General features: G+C 50.4%; 1 non-coding gene across 1 annotated transcript; it reads left to right on the top strand.

Moving 5' to 3' along the window:
- Positions 1-16,056: 16,056 nt before the first annotated feature.
- LOC114813574 lies at positions 16,057-16,194 on the top strand. Its single transcript, XR_003761291.1, has one exon. It is a non-coding gene; the product is annotated as a small nucleolar RNA SNORA7 (small nucleolar RNA).
- Positions 16,195-16,600: the final 406 nt, after the last annotated feature.

Genomic DNA, 16,600 nt, shown 5'->3' on the forward strand with positions numbered 1-16,600 from the left:
GCCCATAGTGGGCAGGTATTTTCTCAATTTGTAACTGAATTGTACATCCCAAGCACTTAGTACAGTCCTCTGCATACAGTAAGTGCTCTGTAAATACGATTGAATGAATGACAGGATGGGTCAGGAACTGTGTATACAACTGATAAAAATGAAAAGAGAAGCAGCGTTGCTCAGTGGAAAGAGCACAGGCTGGGGAGTCAGAGGTCAAAGGTTCAAATCCCGGCTCTGCCGCTTGTCAACTGGGTGACTTTGGGCAAATCACTTAACTTCTCTGTGCCTCAGTTACCTTATCTGTAAAATGGAGATTAAGACTGTGAACCCCATGTGGGACAACCTGATCACCTTGTATCCTCCCCAGTGCTTGGAACAGTGCTTTGCATATAACAAGCGCTTAACAAATGCTATCATCATCATCATCATCATCTACCTCAGTTTTTAGTACAGTGCCTGGCACATAGTAAGTGAAAAAATACCATTGATTCTTTGACTAACAATCTCCTTTCCCCTTTCCCTCTCTCTTTTTTATCCCTCTTTCCCCTTTTTCTTCCCTTTTCTCCCCCTTCCCTTTTCCTTCTCCATACTACTTATTCTTCTACCCTCTTTTCTCTCTCACACCCTACTCTGGCCCTCTTCCCTCTAAGCTCTGACCTCCACCCTACTTTAAGACTTCAAATATGTTCCCCTGAGGTAAAGAGGGCTCCCTGGTGAAGCCTAGAAATAGTCCATGTGACCATGTGAAAAAGAGATGGGTCAGGAGAAGGAAAGAAGAGTCACTCTGAGGCTCCCCTTCCTCCAACATTCACAGTAAGACTACTAGAGCTCATATATTCATTTCAGACTTTGCAGCTTTATTCTTCCGGGTGACTTTTAGAGAAGGTAAGGAGAGAGGGAGAAAGGCAAAGAATTATCTTTTGAAATACTAAAAATGGCTGCCATAAGGATAATTCATTACATCATAGACCTTTTCAAAGGGATTAAAATAAATGAATCAGGGGCAGATCTAGCTCAGTTTAACAAAGTGCATTATTCACAGTCCATTTCACAATGTATAGGTTCTCATCATGAACACTTTGTGAGTTTTTAGAGGCCTAGTATGGGAAACCGGATGGGGAACACTGCCAGCTTGGGCCCTGGGAGTTGGTTGGTCAGTGGCCCAGACAGTGATCACTGAAGGACTCCATGGATCCTGGATAAAGAGACGCACGTATTTTCCCAGATTCGCAGTAGAACGGGATGACATCACAGGTGCCATTTTGTGGGAGTCAGCCTTATAGTGTTTTTCTCATAAGTCTCCCAGCATTCCTCCAATCACTCTAAAACTATTGCATTCCCATCCTGGGTCTGTATGAACTCTAGTGCCACATGGAAGTAGAGGAATAAAGCAACAGAAACCATCAGTCAATCAATCAATGGTATTTAGTGCATGCTTATTGCTTACAGAGCACTCTACTAAGCACATGGGAGAGTACAATAGACATGTTCCCTCCCGAAAAGGAGCTCAGAGTCTAGAGGGGGACAGTTAATCTCCACCTCCACAGTGTGTGTGGAGGGAACGTACAGGGCCTAAAAGTTTTAAAAATTGGCATCAAAGCATCAAGGTTAGTGAGTATTCCACAAAATGCAGCACTACTGGAGCTCACGGTCCAGTCACTGTAACATTCCAATCAACCTCAGGAGATGGTGCAGAGCTGCTGAACTCTGGGTTTCTCCCTGTGGGATAGGGTTGTGTCTTCCAACTCGAGTGTGTTGCACTTTTCCAAACAGTGCTCTACACACACACAGTACATTGCTCTACAAATATTAAGTGCTCAGTAAAGACCGTTAATTGGTTGAATGATCCATCGCCATTAAAGTCAGGGTTGTTGTTTGGTAAAGAACAACAGCTCCAAGCACCAGGCCTTCCTGCCCTCCCACCACCCCCAAGCAGGTTCCTATGTGTGAGGGGTGGTGGGGAGGTGGGCAAGAGCTAGACAGCTCAAACCATCCATACGGTGCCCTTCAGACCAGAGACAGAATTACTTCCTTAACATGGAGGGGTTGGGGGAAATTTGGTCCATGTCTACCAACTCTACTGTATTGTACTCTTCAGTGTCCTTAGTACAGTGCTCTGCACAGGGTAAGTGCTCAATAAATACCATCGATAATAATGTTGGGATTTGTTAAGCGCTTACTATGTGCAGAGCACTGTTCTAAGCGCTGGGGTAGACACAGGGTAATCAGGTGGTCCCATGTGAGGCTCACAGTTAATCCCCATTTTACAGATGAGGTAACTGAGGCACAGAGAAGTTAAGTGACTTGCCCACAATCACACAGCTGACAAGTGGCAGAGCCGGGAGTCGAACCCATGACCTCTGACTCTGAAGCCCAGGCTCTTTCCACTGAGCCACGCTGCTTCCCCATAATAATGAGGTTGGTATTTGTTAAGCGCTTACTCAGCGTGGAGCACTGTTCTAAGCACTGGGGAGATACAGGGTCATCGGGTTGTCCCACGGGAGGCTCACAGTTAATCCCCCTTTTTTGCAGATGAGCCCAGAGAAGTGAAGTGACTCGCCCACAGTCACACAGCTGACAAGGGGCAGAGGGGGGATTTGAACCCATGACCTCTGACGCCCAATTTCTTTCCACCGAGCCACGCTGTGTTTGATGATAGGCTGGAAGCTCCTATGGCATTGGTGGCACTTAGAAGTTGAGGCACAGGGGAATGCAGGGAGGAGCAGGCTTCACAGGCCACCACTCAGCCCTTGGAAGCTCTCCCAAACCCCATCTTTGGAGACTCTGGCCAGAGCCTGTTGCTGGCCTGTGGGGAGGAGAAGCAGGGCTCCACTCTGCAAGAACAGAGTAGGGACTACCTGGCCCCGTTGGCATCACTAAAGCTCCCCTGGGGGTGGATAAGGGCCTTCAGTCTTCACCAAGGATCTGGGAGGTGAGAGGAAGGGATGTGTCACTGTGGCCTACATCACTGGGGAGAGGTGTGTGTAGGAGTTGGGGGAAAAAGGGAGGAGGGTGAAGAGAAATCTCTGCTGTGCTGGTCTGAGGTTCCATTCTTCCCTTGCCTTGATCTCCTTTACACTCTCTTCCCTTCTCTTCCTCTTCCTCTACTTTGCTGCTTCTTTCCTCCCTTCCCTTCAGGAAGGGTTGTTATGATGTAGTTATATAGAGAAATGATTTCATCATATTTACACATGCTCAGCATAACATAATCATACCCCAAGTCACTTGGAGGCCCTGTAAAATTGAGAGGCCCAGGAGACGGGGATTAAGCCAAACCTGTCACCATCAGTCAATCAATCAGTGGTATTTATTGAGTGCTTACTATATGCAGAGCGCTATACTAAGACACTTGGGAGAGTTCCTTACAACAAATTTGGCAGACACATTCCCTGCCCATGATGAGCTTACTGTCTAGAGAGAAGCCTACTGAGCAGACATTGCACTTGATGAAGCATTTGAAAAAGTTTCACAATGAAATTAGTTAAATTAATATGTTTGGTTCTTGTGCACCAACTGCTCTGAAGTTTGATTCCCATTGTTGGGTAGGGAATGTCTCTATCTGTTGCCGAACTGTACTTTCCAAGCACTTAGTACAGTGCTCTGCACACCGTAAGTGCTCAATAAATATGATTGAATGAATGAATGAATGAATTGTTCATTAGCACCAAAGATTTGCAGACCTCTGCTTTAAACAACAGGTTTGTCCTAGGAGACAGCCTAGGATATTGTTCACTGAGTGGCTTAACATTCTGGATCCTGGTTGATAATAATAATAATAATAATAATAATAATGATGGTATTAGTTAAGCACTAACTCTGTGCCAAGCACTATTCTAAGTGCTGGGGTAGATACAAGGTTATCAGGTTGCCCCACATGGGGCTCACAGTCTTAATCCCCATTTTACAGATGAGGTAACTAAGGCACAGAGAAGTTAAGTGACTTGCCCAAAGTCACACAGAAGACAAGTGGCAGAGCTGAGATTCGAACCCACGACCTTTGACTCCCGAGCCCGTCCTCTTTCCACTGAGCCACACTGCTTCCCCCTGTGAGGGTTACACTTTCGATCTTAAGTAGGGAAGGAGTTGGAATAATAATAACAGTAATAATTGTGATATTTGTACATAATAATGATGATAATTATAGTTATTAAGTGCTTACCATATGCCAAGCACTGTATTAAGTGCTGGGGTAGATATGGGATAATCAGGTCTCAAATGGGCCTTATAGTATAATGATAATGGTGCTTATTAAGTGCTTACTGTGTGCCAGACACTGTACTAAGCACTGGAGTGGGTACAAGAAAATCAGGTTGGACACAGTCCCGGTCCCACACGGGGCTCACAGTCTCAGTCCCCATTTTACAGATGAGGTACCTGAGGCCCCGAGAAGTGAAGTGACTTGCCAGGGTCACACAGACAAGTGATATAAGTAGGTATTAGTTCCATATTTTGCAGATGAGGGAACTGAGGCCCAGAGAAGTTGTTACGTGCCCACGCTCACACAGCAGAAAGGGTCACAGCTGGAATTAGAACTCAGGTTTTTGGACTCTCAGTCCCATGCTCTTTCCATGTGAAAAGTACTTTATTAAGCAATGGGGTAGATACTAGATAAATATACATCAGTCCCTATCTCCCTCCTTGTCACACCTCCGACTTCTTCAACCACCTAGACCCCTTTCTCACCTTCCTTCTCTCCTTCTCTCTGCCCACTCTGATCCTTGGAGACTTCAACATCCATATGGATGTACCCGATGACTCCTCTGCCGCCCGCCTGCTATCCATCCTTGACTCTGCCAACCTCCTGCTCCACCATACCTCGCCCACTCACCGACTCGGTCACACCCTCGATCTTGTCATCTCCTACCACTGCACTACCTCCTCCCTCACCAACTCTGAAATCCCTCTCTCTGACCATAACCTTCTCACCTGCCTCGTCTCTCACACTCCCTCCCCCTGCAAATCTTTGCTACTCCCCCACAGAGACCTCTGCTCTCTTGATCCCATCCATCTTTCCAAAAGCATCTCTCCCCACCTTGCCCCCTGTCCTCTCTTCCCATTCTCGATGATCAGGTCTCTGCTCTCAACTCCACCCTCTCTACTCATCTCAACTCTCTCGCCCCCCTTTCCCTCTGCCGCTCTCGCTCCACTAACTCACAGCCCTGGATCACCTCCTCTGTCCGCCTCCTACGCTCCTATGCTCAAGCTGCCGAGCGCTGCTGGCGAAAGTCCAAGCACCAAGCCTACCTCATACATTTCAAACTTATCCTTTTCTGCCTTAACTCTGCCCTCTCCTCCGCCAGGCAAAACTTCTTCTCCTCCCTCATCGACACCCATGCCCGTCACCCCCGCCAATTGTTCCGGAACTTTAACTCTCTCCTTAGGTTCCCTGTTCCTCCCCCTCCCCCATCCCTCACCCCCAATGATCTGGCCACCTACTTCATCACAAAAATTAACACAGTCAGGCCTGAGCTCCCCAAAGTCACCCCTCCCACGCTTGCTTCCCCCCCTGCAACCCTCTCCACTACTTTCCCACCCTTCCCTGCAGTATCTTCAGAGGAGATCTCCTCCCTCATTCATTCAATAGTATTTATTGAGCGCTTACTATATGCAGAGCACTGTACTAAGGGCTTGGAATGAACAAGTCGGCAACAGGTAGAGACAGTCCCTGCCGTTTGACGGGCTTACAGTCTAATCGGGGGAGACAGACAGACAAGAACAATGGCAATAAATAGAGTCGAGGGGAAGAACGTCTCATGAAAACAATGGCAACTAAATAGAATCAAGGCAATGTACATTTCATTAACAAAATAAATAGGGTAATGAAAATATATACAGTTGAGCAGACGAGTACAGTGCTGAGGGGATGGGAAGGGAGAGGGAGAGGAGCAGAGGGAAATGGGGGGAAAAGAGGGTTAAGCTGCGGAGAGGTGAAGGGGGGGGGTGTTAGAGGGAGTAGAGGGAGAAGAGGAGCTCAGTCTGGGAACGCCTCTTGGAGGAGGTGAGTTTTAAGTAGGGTTTTGAAGAGGGGAAGAGAATCAGTTTGGTGGAGGTGAGGAGGGAGGGCGTTCCAGGACCGCGGGAGGCCGTGGCCCAGGGGTCGACGGTGGGATAGGCGAGACCGAGGGACGGTGAGGAGGTGGGTGGCAGAGGAGCGGAGCATGCGGGGTGGGCGGTAGAAAGAGAGAAGGGAGGAGAGGTAGGAAGGGGCAAGGTGATGTAGAGCCTTGAAGCCTAGAGTGAGGAGTTTTTGTTTGGAGCGGAGGTTGATAGGCAACCACTGGAGTTGTTTAAGAAGGGGAGTGACATGCCCAGATCGTTTCTGCAGGAAGATGAGCCGGGCAGCGGAGTGAAGAATAGACTGGAGCAGGACGAGAGAGGAGGAAGGGAGATGAGAGAGAAGGCTGACACAGTAGTCTAGCCGGGATATAACGAGAGCCCGTAGCAGTAAGGTAGCCGTTTGGGTGGAGAGGAAAGGGCGGATCTTGGCGATATTGTAAAAGTGAAACCGGCAGGTATTGGTAACGGATAGGATGTGTGGGGTGAACGAGAGAGACGAGTCAAGGATGACACCCAGATTGCGGGCCTGAGAGACGGGAAGGATGGTCGTGCCATCCACGGTGATAGGGAAGTCTGGGAGAGGACCGGGTTTGGGAGGGAAGATGAGGAGCTCAGTCTTGCTCATGTTGAGTTTTAGGTGGTGGGCCAACATCCAGGCGGAGACGTCCTGGAGGCAGGAGGAGATGCGAGCCTGAAGGGAGGGGGAGAGGACAGGGCCGGAGATGTAGATGTGTGTCATCTGCGTAGAGATGGTAGTCAAAGACGTGAGAGCGAATGAGTTCACCAAGGGAGTGAGTGTAAATGGAGAACAGAAGAGGGCCAAGAACCGACCCTTGAGGAACTCCAACAGTTAAAGGATGGGAGGGGGAGGAGGAGCCTGCGAAGGAGATCGAGAATGACCGGCCAGAGAGGTAAGAGGAGAACCAGGAGAGGACGGAGTCTGTGAAGCCAAGGTGAGATAAGGTATGGAGGAGGAGGGGATGGTTGACAGTGTCAAAGGCAGCAGAGAGTTCAAGGAGGATTAGAATGGAGTAGGAGCCATTGGATTTGGCAAGAAGGAGGTCATGGGTGACCTTAGAGAGAGCAGTCTCGGTAGAGTAGAGGGGACGGAAGCCAGATTGGAGGGGGTCCAGGAGAGAATGGGAGTTAAGGAATTCTAAGCAGCGATTGTAGACGACTCGTTCTAGGATTTTGGAAAGGAAGGGTAGTAGGGAGACAGGGCAATAACTGGAGGGGGAAGTGGGGTCAAGAGCGGGTTTTTTTAGGATGGGGGAGACGTGGGCATGTTTGAAGGCAGCGGGAAAGGAGCCATTGGAGATTGAGTGGTTAAAAATAGAAGTTAAGGAAGGGAGGAGGGCAGGGGCGATGGTTTTAATAAGGTGAGAGGGAATGGGGTCCGAGGCGCAGGTGGAGGGGGTGGCACTTGCGAGGAGAGAGGAGATCTCCTCTGAGGATACTGCAGGGAAGGATGGGAAAGTAGGGGAGAGGGTTGGTGGGGGGGGAGGGGAGAGGCGGAGGGGTGACTTTGGGGAGCTCAGACCTGATTGTGTTGATTTTCGTGAGGAAATAGGTGGCCAGATCATTGGGGGTGAGAGATGGGGGAGGGGGAGGAACGGGGGACCTAAGGAGAGAGTTAAAGGTCCGGAAAAATCAGCGGGGGTGACGGGCATGGGTGTCGATGAGGGAGGAGAAGAAGTTTTGCCTGGCAGAGGAGAGGGCAGAGTTAAGGAAGGAAAGGATAAATTTGAAGTGTGTGAGGTCGGCTTGGTGCTTGGACTTTCACCAGCAGCGCTCAGCAACTCAAGCATAGGAGCGTAGGAGGCGGACGGAGGAGGTGATTCGGGGCTGTGGGTTAGTGGAGCGAGAGCGGCGGAGGGAAAGGGGGGCGAGAGAGTTGAGATGAGTAGAGAGGGTGGAGTTGAGAGCAGAGACCTGATCATCGAGAGTGGGAAGTGAGGACAGGGCGGCAAGGTGAGGAGAGATGCTTTTGGAAAGACGGATGGGATCAAGAGAGCGGAGGTCTCTGTGGGGCAGTAGCGAAGATTTGCAGGGGGAGGGAGTGTGAGAGATGAGGCAGGTGAGAAGGTTATGGTCAGAGAGAGGGATTTCAGAGTTGGTGAGGGAGGAGATAGTGCAGTGGTAGGAGATGACGAGATTGAGGGTGTGACCTAGTCGGTGAGTGGGCGCGGTATGGTGGAGGAGGAGGTCAGCAGAGTCGAGGAGGGATAGCAGGTGGGCGGTAGAGGAGTCATTGGGTACGTCCATATGGATGTTGAAGTCTCCGAGGATCAGAGTGGGCAGAGAGAAGGAGAGAAGGAAGGTGAGAAAGGGGTCAAGGTGGTTGAAGAAGTCGGAGGTGGGACCGGGAGGGCGGTAGATGACAGCGACAAGTATCTGGAGGGGGTGGTAGAGGCGAATGATATGGGCTTCGAAGGAGGGGAAGGAGAAGGAGGTGGGAGGAGGGATAGTGCGGAAGCGGCAACGGGGTGAGAGGAGGAAGCCGACGCCTCCTCCCTTACCGGTGAGTCTGGGGGAGTGGGAGAAGGAGAGGCCTCCGCTGGAGAGAGCAGCCACGTTTCTGAAAGGGCGAGGAGAAGGAGAGAGCGGGAGAGGAAAAGGTCATGGACGAAAGGTAGCTTACCTGTAATAGAGCGGGGGTTCCAGAGGCCACACTTGAAAGTAGCTGTGGGTGCAAGGGGGAGAGGGAGGAAAGGGCGGGGGGAGGGGAGGGTTTGGATAGGACGGAGGTGGCGGGGCCCTGGACGGGGAGAGGGGGATGAGGGGTGGTGGTGGGACAGGAGGACTGGGATGGGGCGTGGGGTGGGGAAGAGGGGTGGGGTGAGGGGGTGAGGAGGGGGTTTGGTGGGGGGGAGAGTAGGGGGAGGGGGAAGAGGGGTAGCGCTGGTAAAGTGGGGTTCTAGGGCGGGGGGGTGAGGAGGCAGAGGAGAGAGCGGGAAAGAACTGAGTGAGAGAGGGGAAGGGGAAGGGGAGGATAGGAAGGGGTGGGAGGAGGGACATGATGAGGCCAGAGAGGTGGGTGGCAGCACTGACAACGATAAATGGTAACAAACGAAATCGGTAATATAGCAACATGATACAGTATGATACAATACAGTAGTGTTAATAAGCGGGCGATGACCAGGGTCGGGGGTAGCCTCGATTAAGGGGCAACCTGATCAAACTCAAAGTCAGGCGGCTGGTGAGGCCAGAGAGGTGGGTGGCAGCACTGACAATAAACAATAACAAGCAAAATCGCTAATATAGCAACGTGGTACAGTAAGATACAATACAATAGTGTTAATAAGCAGGCGATGACCAGGGTCGGGGGACGACCCAACCCTACCTGATCAGACTCAAAGTCAAGCGGCTAGCAGCCAAGAGAGTCCCAGAGCTCATGACCAAATGTCCCTGAGGCGGCGGGGGAGGTGAATCACCTCAAGGGGGAAGAGGGAGTGAGGGCTTCCCAAAATGGCTGCCTCAGGCAGAGTGGGGGGTAGTTGGGGAGCACAATGTCCCCGGGCCCGAGCGGGGGGGGTGGAATGGGAGCTGGTGGCTGGGGGTCTGTGGGGGCGAAGATCCTTAGTGTCGGAGTTCCCGAGCGGGGGTGCTGAGGTCCAGGTTGGGAAAGGATGAGGCGGGCGCGGGTCCAGGCAGTCCAAGGCTCAGCTCCCCGGGGGAGGCGGAGGAGGCGCAGATGAGTCGGCGAGCGGCAGGCGCAGTGGGGGGCTTGTTGGGAATCGGGGCCGGGTGGGCCGAGACTGAGCCTCAGGGGAGCAGAGATCCTGAGCCCACGCGGTAATGGTTCCAAGGCTCTGGGCGATGACAAGGTTCAGCTTCCCGGAGAGAGAGGCGGTCCCGGCTTGGATGAGTCGGCGGTCGGTAGCCAAAAAACAGCTAAAGTCGGCGGTCGGTGGCCAAAAGGCTGCTAAAGAGCTAGCCTGGAAATGGGGGGCAGGCAGGCCAAGGAACTGCTGCCTGGGAGGAGAGCTCCCGAGTCCATGTGGTGGCCGATTCGGTTGGGAAGAGGGGGACCGGCGGTCTAAGACTCACCCCCAGGGGAGCAGAGATCCCAAGCCCACGTGGTAATGGGCTCCCTCCTCACAAGTGCCACCCCCTCCACCTGTGCCTCGGACCCGCTTAACCTATAAAAACCATCGCCCCTGCCCTCCTCCCCCCTTAACTTCTATCTTTAACCACTCACTCTCCACTGGCTCCTTCCCCTCTTCCTTCAAACATGCCCATGTCTCCCCCATCCTAAAAAAACCCTCTCTCGACCCCACTTCCCCTTCCAGTTACCGCCCTATCTCTCTACTACCCTTCCTTTCCAAAATCCTAGAACAAGTCATCTACACTCACTGCTTAGAATTCCTTAACTCCCATTCTCTCCTGGACCCCCTCCAATCTGGCTTCCATCCCCTCCACTCTACCGAGACTGCTCTCTCTAAGGTCACCCATGACCTCCTTCTTGCCAAATCCAATGGCTCCTACTCCATTCTAATCCTCCTTGACCTCTCAACTGCCTTTGACACTGTCGACCATCCCCTTCTCCTCCACACCTTATCTCACCTTGACTTCACAGACTCCATCCTCTCCTAGTTCTCCTCTTATCTCTCTGGCCGGTCATTCTCGGTCTTCTTCGCAGGCTCCTCCTCCCCCTCCCATCCTCTAACTGTTGGAGTTCCTCAAGGGTCGGTTCTTGGCCCTCTTCTGTTCTCCATTTACACTCACTCCCTTGGTGAACTCATTCGTTCTCACGGCTTCAACTATCATCTCTATGCAGATGACACACAGATCTACATCTCTGCCCCTGTCCTCTCCCCCTCCCTTCAGGTTCCTATTTCCTCCTGCCTCCAGGACATCACCTGGATGTCTGCCCGCCACCTAAAACTCAACATGCAAGACTGAGCTCCTCATCTTCCCTCCCAAACCCGGTCCTCTCCCAGACTTCCCTATCACCGTGGATGGTACGACCATCCTTCCCGTCTCTCAGGCCCGCAATCTGGGTGTCATCTTTGACTCGGCTCTCTCATTCACCCCACACATCCGATCCGTTACCAAGACCTACCGGTCTCACCTTTATAATATCGCCAAGAACCGCCCTTTCCTCTCCACCCCTACCTTATTGCTACGGGCTCTCGTAATATCCCGGCTGGACTACTGTGTCAGCCTTCTCTCTGACCTCCCTTCCTCCTCTCTCGCCCCGCTCCAGTCTATTCTTCACTCCGCTGCCCGGCTCATCTCCCTGCAGAAACGCTCTGGGCATGTCACTTCCTTTCTTAAAAACCTCCAGTGCTTGCCTATCAATCTCCGCACAAAACAAAAACTCCTCACTCTAGGCTTCAAGGCTCTCCATCACCTTACCCCTTCCTACCTCTCCTCCCTTCTCTCTTTCTACTCCCCACCCCGCACGCTCTGCTCCTCTGCCACCCACCTCCTCACCGTCCCTCAATTTCGCCTATCCCGCCGTCGAACCCTGGGCCACATCCTCCCGTGGTCCTGGAATGCCCTCCCCCCTCACCTCCGCCAAACTAATTCTCTTCCCCTCTTCAAAACCCTACTTAAAGCTCACCTCCTCCAAGAGGCCTTCCCAGACTGAGCTCCTCTTCTCCCTCTACTCCCTCTACCACCCCCCCTTCACCTCTCCGCAGCTTAACCCTCTTTTCCCCCCATTTCCCTCTGCTCCTCCCCCTCTCCCTTCCCATCCCCTCTGCACTGTACTCGTCCGCTCAACTGTATATATTTTCATCACCCTATTCATTTTATTTAATGAGAGGTACATCATCCTGATTCTATTTATTTGCTATTGTTTTAATGAGATGCTCTTCCCCTCGACTCTATTTATTGCCATTGTTCTTGTCTGTCTGTCTCCCCCAATTAGACTGTAAGCCCATCAAAGGGCAGGGACTGTCTCTATCTTTCATTCATTCATTCATTCATTCATTCATTCAATAGTATTTATTGAGCGCTTACTATGTGCAGAGCACTGTACTAAGCGCTTGGAATGAACAAGTCGGCAACAGATAGAGACAGTCCCTGCCGTTTGACGGGCTTACAGTCTAATTGGAGGAGGCGGACAGACAAGAACAATGGCAATAGAGTCAAGGGGAAGAACATCTCGTAAAAACAATGGCAACTAATAGAATCTGTTACCGATTTGTACATTCCAAATACCTAGTACAGTGCTCTGCACATAGTAAGTGCTCAATAAATACTATTGAATGAATGAATATGTCAAAGGGGCTCAAAGTCTAAAGATGAAGGAGGAACAGATTTTACAGATAAAGAGCATGAGACAGAGGGAAATTATTTGCCCAAGGTAGCACAGCAGGTAAATGACAGAGTACCCAGGCCTCCTGACACCTAAGCCTCTTTCCACTAGGCCATGCTACTTCTCATAACACCAAGAACATAAGAGCATAATTGAAGCTACTATTGATTGGACCCATGGCTTATCCCGCCATGGAAGCTGTTTTGTGGGAACTGGATATTAAGAAGAACTATGAAGTCACTGCTCACTTGGACACTTCTTGGCCCTTACTCTTCTCAATCCACATTGTCTCCAAGAGCTCTTCTGCTCACAAGGCTTCAGCTACCACCTTATGCAGACAGTTCCTCCAAATCAGAGGTTGCCAGCTCAGAGAAATCTTCCCTCCTCTCTCTGTCAACCCCCGGCTTCCTAGGAAAACATATCCCTGCAGCATCCTGTAGCTGCCCAAACTCCTACCACAAGCAGACACAGAGGTTAGAGCTCTAAATGGGTTTTTAATAGATGTAATTGAAAGGATTTTTAGCAAGTTAATAAGGTAACAATTAGAACAGAATTCTGGTACATGATAAATTTTCGGCTTGCTAATCAATGATTCCCAAGGCAAATGAAAGGCTTCTGGTTAACCTTTGTTCAGATACTTCCCATTAAAATATTGGTTTAAGATCCACCCCTCTTGCTCCCTCCTCTGATTGGTTCCCCAAGCAGGATCTGATTGGTGGGAAAATGTCTGTTAATTCCCTCACGTCAGTGATCCCCAGGAAGTTGGGTACCAATGGGAAGTCAGCACTCACTGTTTCTTACTCTTCAGGGCAGAGGGGACTGTTTTCTAGGTCTCCTGACTTCCTATCCCAGGGTCTTTCCATAACAAAAAGAGAAACTGTGGGAGGCAGGGGTGATTGAGGTGGGTAGCAATTTGCATGTGACTGGGAGGGTAAGATGAGTCATTTTTGCTCAGAACCCTACCAGGTCCAGAAAACTGTGGGTAAATAGATGGTCTCTGAGGAGGTGGTGGTTGAGGAGGCAGTCTTACCTAGTGGGGTCTTGGCAAGTTTTGTGTTGGCATCCATTTTTTTGTGGTATTTGTTAAACGCTTACCTTGTACCAAACACTGGAGTAAGCATTGGGGTATATGGGCAAGTCACTTAACTTCTCTGTGCCTCAGTTACCTCATCTGTAAAATGGGGATTAACTGTGAGCCTCACGTAGGACAACCTGATTACCCTATATCTACCCCGGCACTTAGAACAGTGCTCTGCACATAGTAAGCGCTTAACAAATACCAACATTATTATTATTATTGTTATTATGTATGAACTAATCAGGTTGGACATAGTTTATGCCCCACAAGGGGCCCACAGTGTTAACCTCCATTTTAAAGATGTGGCAACTGAGGCACAGAGAAGAGAAGTGACTATCCACTAGGTCACGCTACTTCCCAAAGCTGCTTTTCACCTGGACTCCTTGAAAATCCCTCAATTTTCTCCCTTGATGGGAACAGAGTGGGGAGGTATGGTGAGGAAGCCAGCAGTCAGTCCCCAAGCTGTCAGTTTCAGGAAAATTGGGGACAAAGGGATAGTACTCAATAGAGGCCAAGGTGGGTGTTTAGGAGAACTTTCCTGGAAACCCTTGCTTGCCCATAATCCCAACAAAAACACTGGTCAAGACTCAATCCAGCTTGCTTCCTTGCTCTGCCTCAGCCTCCTCTTCTTGAACAGTACCAAAATTGAGCATTTATAAACTAGGAAAGACTTCCCGGACTAAGCTCTCCAAGTGCACCTACCTCACTTTTCCTTTCTACTATCTCTCCAAGGCACTAGTCCCACTCCCTAAGCACTTAGGAACACTCCCACCCTGCCCCCACTTGTGTATGTAAATATCCTTGCTATTTAGTTGCTTCCCTTAAGCCCATCTCCCCCACTCAACCATAAGCTCACTGAGAGGAGAGGCTGCATCTACAAACTGCATTGTCCATTTCCAAGTGTTGAGTACTGTACTCTGCCCAAAGTAAGCACTCAATAAATGCCATCTAATAATTTATGTATTGATCAAGTCTGGGATCTGCTGAGAGATGAGAAATGGAAAGACCCATCTGGAGTTCAAAGGGCAGTGTGGCAAGTCATAAATTCATTCAATAGTATTTATTGAGCGCTTACTATGTGCAGAGCACTGTACTAAGCGCTTGGGATGAATAAGTCGGCAACAGGTAGAGACAGTCCCTGCCGTTTGACGGGCTTACAGTCTAATCGGGGGAGACGGACAGACAAGAACAATGGCACTAAACAGCGTCAAGGGGAAGAACATCTCGTAAAAACAATGGCAACTAAATAGAATCAAGGTGATGTACAATTCATTAACAAAATAAATAGGGTAACGAAAATATATACAGTTGAGCGGACGAGTACAGTGCTGTGGGGATGGGAAGGGAGAGGTGGAGGAGCAGAGGGAAAAGGGGAAAATGAGGCTTTAGCTGCGGAGAGGTAAAGGGGGGATGGCAGAGGGAGTAGAGGGGGAAGAGGAGCTCAGTCTGGGAACGCCTCTTGGAGGAGGTGATTTTTAAGTAGGGTTTTGAAGAGGGAAAGAGAATCAGTTTGGTGGAGGTGAGGAGGGAGGGCGTTCCAGGACCGCGGGAGGACGTGACCCAGGGGTCGACGGCGGGATAGACGAGACCGAGGGATGGTGAGGAGGTGGGCGGCAGAGGAGCGGAGCGTGCGGGGTGGGCAGTAGAAAGAGAGAAGGGAGGAGAGGTAGGAAGGGGCAAGGTGATGGAGAGCCTTGAAGCCTAGAGTGAGGAGTTTTTGTTTGGAGCGGAGGTCGATAGGCAACCACTGGAGTTGTTTAAGAAGGGGAGTGACATGCCCAGATCGTTTCTGCAGGAAGATGAGCCGGGCAGCGGAGTGAAGAATAGACCGGAGCGGGGCGAGAGAGGAGGAAGGGAGGTCAGAGAGAAGGCTGACACAGTAGTCTAGCCGGGATATAACGAGAGCCCGTAATAGTAAGGTAGCCGTTTGGGTGGAGAGGAAAGGGTGGATCTTGGCGATATTGTAGAGGTGAAACCGGCAGGTCTTGGTAACGGATAGGATGTGTGGGGTGAACGAGAGGGACGAGTCAAGGATGACACCGAGATTGCGGGCCTGCGGGACGGGAAGGATGGTCGTGCCATCCACGGTGATAGAGAAGTCTGGGAGAGGACCGGGTTTGGGAGGGAAGATGAGGAGCTCAGTCTTGCTCATGTTGAGTTTTAGGTGGCGGGCCGACATCCAGGTGGAGACGTCCCGGAGGCAGGAGGAGATGCGAGCCTGAAGGGAGGGGGAGAGGACAGGGGCGGAGATGTAGATCTGTGTGTCATCTGCGTAGAGATGGTAGTCAAAGCCGTGAGAACGGATGAGTTCACCGAGGGAGTGAGTGTAACCCTCTTCTTCTGCTCTGGGGTTTCAAAGAAGAAATCAGGACTCTCTCAGATGACTTAGCCATGAGAGAAGTGGGCCAGTGGCAAGATTTCACAAACCTACCCTCTGTGCAGCCCCTAACCCCACTGTGATTCCTAGCTGCCAGTCATAAACCATGATCTATTAAGGGGGTTGTGGGGTTTTCCAAGGCCCAAGTTTCTGTGGGATTAAGAATATATGACTTTTGTCCCTGTTACTGTATCTGAAACCCACGAAAATCTAATAGCTGGAAGACACTGTACCAGCTGGTTCTTTTTTAAATTTTATTTAAATTTTATGGTATTAGTAAAGCTTTTTCTCTCAGGGTCACACATGGAGAGTTTCCAGTATTTTACTAGTCTCAGCTATGGGAGGGAGAGTTAGGCAGAGGTATACCCATTCCATTCCTAGCTTGGGCAGTGGCTAGTGAGTGGAAGGCAATCTGCTACAAGTCAAAACTCCCATGTGCTGGGCAGCGGTGGCGTGAGAGAGAGTCGAGGGCAGAGACTCAAGTTTACTGCGTGGAAAGAGGAAACCTTTCTTTTTACCAAGAAAACTCTATGGCTACAAAACCAAGAACGATTGCAGATGGAGGTGGTTCATTCTTGGAGAGATGTATCCGTGGTGTTGCTATGGGTTGGAGACGACAGCATAAGACAAGACCAGTAAAGCTTACTATGTTCCTAGCACTGTACAAAGTGTGGGAGTGGATGCAAGCTAATCAGATTGGACACAGTCCCTGTCCCACATTGGGTTCACAGTCTTAATCCCCATTTCACAGACAAGATATCTGAGGCATAGAGAAGTTGTGACTTGCCCAAGGTCACACAGCAGACAGTTGACAGACCCGAGATTAGAA

This window comes from Ornithorhynchus anatinus, chromosome 7 (genome assembly GCF_004115215.2).
Source record: "Ornithorhynchus anatinus isolate Pmale09 chromosome 7, mOrnAna1.pri.v4, whole genome shotgun sequence".
Taxonomy (NCBI): Eukaryota; Metazoa; Chordata; class Mammalia; order Monotremata; family Ornithorhynchidae; genus Ornithorhynchus; species Ornithorhynchus anatinus.